Below are 5,925 nucleotides of genomic sequence, written 5' to 3'. Positions count from 1 at the left end.
AGACCAGTCGCAACACTAGTAATTTCTAACAAGGAAGCACAGTTACACAGTTTTAACTCTGCCTCACAGTGAAGAAGGCGGTATTTGGTCCTTTACACACCTTGTTCTATAATTCTGCTTTATAAATAATGAGAGCTCATTACAACCCAAAAATCTTCTTTATTCTCCAACCAAATCCTCATTATCAAGTTGTCAGGGCCTTAATTTCATTTCCTCCATTGATGAATGTGGAGCCATCAGGGTTGGGAGGAACGGAAGCTATTTTGATACCTCATCCAATGATAATTCCTCGGGGAACCTAAGACTACAAAGTGATAATTCTAATAGGAGTCTGTTCATCCAATCACACGAACACAGAATGAAAGCCTTTGTAATGTATTATAATGCAGTTACTGGCTGAAAGAAACAGAGTTTTTAAGGGTGAATCCATTATGTGAAATTTGTACTATCACGTTTGCTGTTTTGTAGGATTTTGATTGAGTAATATATTTTTTTGTATATAAGATGACGCATTACATGTCAAAGACAACTGTGTTTCTCTACTACATTTCACTGCATAGTTAAATAAGTGAAGTAGAACTGTGATGAGATGTGTGCAGTCTTCTTCTGATCTAAAGCACACGTTATTGGCAAACATTGCCCAATCTGCTATTCAGATATGTTTTCTTCCATTTAATCTGGAATAACGGGTTAATGTCTACAGATGAATGGGTATTTCTACGGTATTCAGTAAAACTGGAAAAGAGGAGCATATCCAAATGTTACAGGAAATGAAAAAAACACCTACAAGAAATAAACAGCAGTGAGTCAAAATAAATTAATAAGAAATTACCAAAGGATATTGTAAATTCATTAATATTTTTTTGTGTTGACTCATTAAACATGCATGTATGCAAGTTTTGAAGTTCTGAATCACACTGGGGTATGCGTAGTATGCATCCACAACACAGCTGACTAACAGTATTTTGGTGTTACAGAATTATTATTATATTAGTATTAGGTGTTGAATTTTAAAGTAAAAAACACCTTGTGAGTGGGTGGAACAAACAAAGCTTTTAGTTTTGATTTTGCACTCCGTATTTAGTCATTTTACCCAATAGTGCCTTCTTTGTTTCTCAAGTTAGAAGATTAGTGCCTATAGACAGTGTAATGGGTAAATATTGGCCAAAATGACAGCAACCCTGTGAGGGGTAAAAATCTCTGCATTTAGCAGTGACATTGAAAATGCAGTACCCTGGTGTAACTGAACTGATATTCTCTATACATTACTGTTACAGTTGTGCATGATACAGTCACATACATACGACCTTTACAGATGTCAAATTGAGATCAAAGTAGAGCTCAGATTTGAGGATGCTGATTCTCTGACTCCTTGCTAGGTAAATCCTGCTGGAAGAGCATGGTCTATTGGGCCAATTGTCCGTTCATAATATGTTAACCTATATTTAACTAACCTTTGTGGCATTTTTGTCTGGTGTAATAATCGTAGGTGGCATTGTTTCTTTGAGCGTCGAGGCAAATATCAGTGGAATATTGACATGTAGCCTAGTGACTACAAAACAATTAAACTTGGTTGAAAGCGGTTAAAATGCAAAAAATCTTTCAATATAAGCAAATAACAGCTGCTATACATTAAACTAAAAGTTTCACCATGGTCTCCTTATAATAATTGTGTTGCAGCTGTTTCGCCTCCAGACAAAAAGCCATGTTTATAGTGTAAAGGCATTATGATGGTTGAATGTGTACAATAAGCCTGGAAGGAAAAAGTTATCTCATCTGTTATTCTTGTCTCTATATAAATCAGGCCTGAACAATTATTACAGAAGAACAACATCCATCCTTCTTCACTGGCACAGTTGCAGTATTTTCTTGCTTTTAATTCTGAGTGGTGCACAATGAGCCAGTGATACAGAAGAAGGAATTTAAAACTATGCAGTATTATAGCAAAATCCCACTGGATAAAATCGTATCTCATAGATACTATGCAATGATACCATAAGGAGAAAGGAAAACAATTAAATCGGTGAAACCTTTTTGAGCTTGAGATAATTCTAAGTGACTTAATGGCTTATTTATTTATTCAGTCATAATAATGTATTATCTTTTGCAGTAATGGAGTTTCATTGGTCCCTGCTTATCCCCGGGGCAACAGATGTTTCACAGCACATATGGTGTCTTAATTTCTTTCACAAACCCTTTCTGTCTCTCTCTGAACTTTCAACATTGTTTTTCAGCTTTTACATAGAATTGTGTAATGAGCCCACTAAAACAATTTAGGGTTAGTTGATTTCTCCATTATGTGGCTCATCTCAATTTCAAAGGTTCGATGATTTAGGAAGTCCTTGGTATCAGGCTACTGCCTCATCTTCACAGTAAGAGCAGCCAATTTAGGTGGTTTAGGCACCTTTTACAGAAGACCCGCAGGCAAGACTGTTCAACTGTAATCAGTATAGGGACTGAGGACAGACTGGAGGCTTAGCTGAAGAATATTTACATGAGTCAAAGAACATCTATGTACAAAAGTAGGTATGTGGGATGTGATAAACAGATATGTGATAGGAAGCTGAAATTTTAATGAATACAACCAAGTATGTCCTGTAAAATTATGACTTATTATGGTTGTTGAATGTCTTTTCCAATTTTAACAATACCACTATAATACCTATATAATGCACTACAAGACTGGGACTATATTTTGATGTGCCTGCAGCAAGAACATTGTGTGCGTGCGTGCGTGTGTGTGTGTGTGTGTGTGTGTGTGTGTGTGTGTGTGTGTGTGTGTGTTTGCTGATAGATATGCCTGACTGCAATCTGCTGTCACATAGAGATTTTGGTCCCTGATATCTGAAGTATTGTAAAGTGACATCAGGAATTTCATGTTCAGCAAAGTACAGACAAAACTACAGATCGACAAATTTTAAGAAAAACTTAAAAACAAGTAGAACTTTTGATAACAAAAAAACATGTTACAGACACATGACAAGATGTAATATTTATGCTTGGAAATTTGTCACAGCTAAATGTACAATATATAAGAAAAAGAAACTGATAATGTAATTCTTACACACACATATCCCAACCCTTTCTACAAACAGTAACATACTGTATAATATTGTGCAATACTGTAAAAAGCTGGAATACATTTGGTGCCAACATAAAATTACGTTAGTAGCAAAAATCTTGTGATGGCAATAATTATGCTGTTAACATATATCTGTTCGTCCATCAAGTCTGAAATATTGATTCATTTTTAATGGGTTACTGTGAAATTCTACCCAATCCGTTAACTGTTATGACATGATCGGGAGAAAATAATTGTTTTTTCTAAGACTGTATGACATTCTCTTCGGGATTAGCTGTAATTTGAGTTTAGTGAAAATATATCAGCATAAAACCGACCTCTGTCTTATCTTTTCATTTCTTCACAATATTGTGGAAATAAATGAGGATTGCCCGCCGTCAGCTTTCTCTGTCAAATCTACTGTTACATACATTGCTTATAAGTCATGAACTTTAGATATGTTAGTTTCAATTTTGGGTGAAAGGGTAGCTTGCTACTGTTTATCCTAATAATGTGGCAGCCTACTGGTAAACTTTTAAGTACCCGAGTCATCAAGATGAAGAACTTTGCCTGTCTGGACTGTCCACTAATTAAACACATTATATATTTAAAAACAAATGCCAGAGTTGTGGGCTAAAACTCCTGCAATTTTTTCCAGTTATATAATTAACACTAGGATCACAAGGATGGGTAATTTTGACACTGTCATGCAACAACAGCAGTAATGGCAAATAATTTCTTGAAGAAGTTAAAATTCTTCAAATTTTAATTAAGATTAGACAAAACAAGATTAATTTTAGTGGTTGTATTAGTTTTCTTAAATGACTTGGACATTTCATCACAGATGAAACAGATTGAACAGCTGCCTACATTTTAAAACTGACCTGGGTACAAAAAATCGAATAAATACAATTTAAATAGTTGTAAAAGCAGAACAGCCAAAGTTTATTATCGTCATCATATCTGCCTCATCACCAAGCCTGCAGCTTCACCTCAACACAGTCTGCTTAACTGGCAGGAATTCTTTCCTCTCACTCAGCTAGACAGTATACAGCTTCAGCATGTTAATATGACAAACCAGACACTTACTCTTCCTGTCCATAATGCAAATGACATAGATGGTGTCACATAGTTTTCTGGTGAAACCAAGTCACATAAAGGCCAGCGAGCAGTGGAGACCCTGGTACTGGCAGAATGGACAGTAGGGCTGCCACGATTAGTCGACTAGTCATGATTACGTCGACTATTAAAATCGTCGACGACTAATTTAATAGTCGACGCGTCGTTTGAAGCTTTGTAAGATCCCAAGACGCAGGAATAAGTAGTAGGATTTAAGAGTGTAATAACGGACTGAAACAGAAGATGGCAGCACTGCATGTACAAGGATGCCAGCTGCCGTTAAACCCCAAAGAAGAAGAAGCTGTATCCCAGAATTCATAGCGTGGCCGTGCTCAGTTTACAACAATGGCGGCCGCTAGTTAGTTTTAATATTACTCTTATTATTCTTTCTGGGTCACAAAATCAACGTTTAACATATTTTCAGGCGAGAATGTAGCTGTGTAAACTTCAAATATCTGCTTGGTTTATCAAGACACCACATATTTTCAAAAGCGTTCCGACGTTTTCAGAGACGTCTGTTACCCACTAGCTCAATAGCTAGCCGGGGTTCAAGGCTCACTAGAGCCTGTGAGAACACCAGACTCCCGGCTAATCATTTTCAGACCCACCACCATCTTTCACTACTCAGGTTAAACATATATAAGCCACTTGGATAACTTAAAAATGTCATTGTTTGGCTTTTTTTCAGTATTTTATTTGTTCCTGAGTAAATCGGTTTGGCTGAAATTAAAGTTATAGTTTTTACACAGCTGAATAAACATCAAGCAGACAGCTGATTATCAGAAGTGTGAGATGCTCTAGAATATTCTCCGGTGTCCTGTTATATTTTAGATAGCAAGGAGCAGACGGCTGAGTTTATTAAACTCCACCGCGACAATCTGCTAATTTCATTAAAATTTAATAAACTATCATCTTGTCTTTATTTTTAGTTAGCACATACCTTAAACACTTAAAGCTGTAAGCTAATGATTGTTCTATAAGAGCAGATGCATGCTGGTGCAATAAGCTGTACGTTTTACGTTCAATGGATGCATGATCTGATTAGTCGACTAATCGCAAAAATAATCGGTGACTAGTCGACTATCAAAATAATCGTTTGTGGCAGCCCTAATGGACAGTAGTGAATTTCCAGGCTGGCAATTTCTGCACTTACCTTTCTGCATTTTTGTCAAACTATTTCCACTTCTAAAAGAAACTCTACCATATTAGCAATAAGTGAAAGATCTCCAATATACTGCTCATGCAACAACATCAAATAATGAGGTTAAATACCAACTCCAATGACTTATGCCACTGACTCCTGGTAACACCTGGTAACACCATGGACCATGGACCATGCTAAAGACTTGATGTATGATGGACTTCAACGTTTGGTGGGTACATTGGCTCTAAGGATGGTAACTACTAGTAATGATGTGCATAACATCAAGCACTTGGCTGAATACCTTTGACATGAAATTGATCCCTTAATCTACTTGAGTAACTTTCGGTAATCAAAAACTGGCACATAATTTAAACTATTATTTCAATTCTAATTGTAGAATGTAGCCATCTAAGTGAATGCCAAGATTAACAGCTAATAAGGAAAATGTTTAGTCAAAGAAAGATGTTAGTAAGATGTTACTAGCTTCTCACTACCTAGAGCCAGTGGAATTTTAGCAGACATGCCTGATTTACTCTGACTCTGTTCACCAGAAATCTACTTAAGAGTTCTGGAGGTTCTGCTTTTTGAGACTGGGCACTTG

Source organism: Maylandia zebra, linkage group LG1 (genome assembly GCF_041146795.1).
Source record: "Maylandia zebra isolate NMK-2024a linkage group LG1, Mzebra_GT3a, whole genome shotgun sequence".
Lineage (NCBI taxonomy): Eukaryota > Metazoa > Chordata > Actinopteri > Cichliformes > Cichlidae > Maylandia > Maylandia zebra.
Note: the sequence above shows the minus strand (reverse complement) of the source record.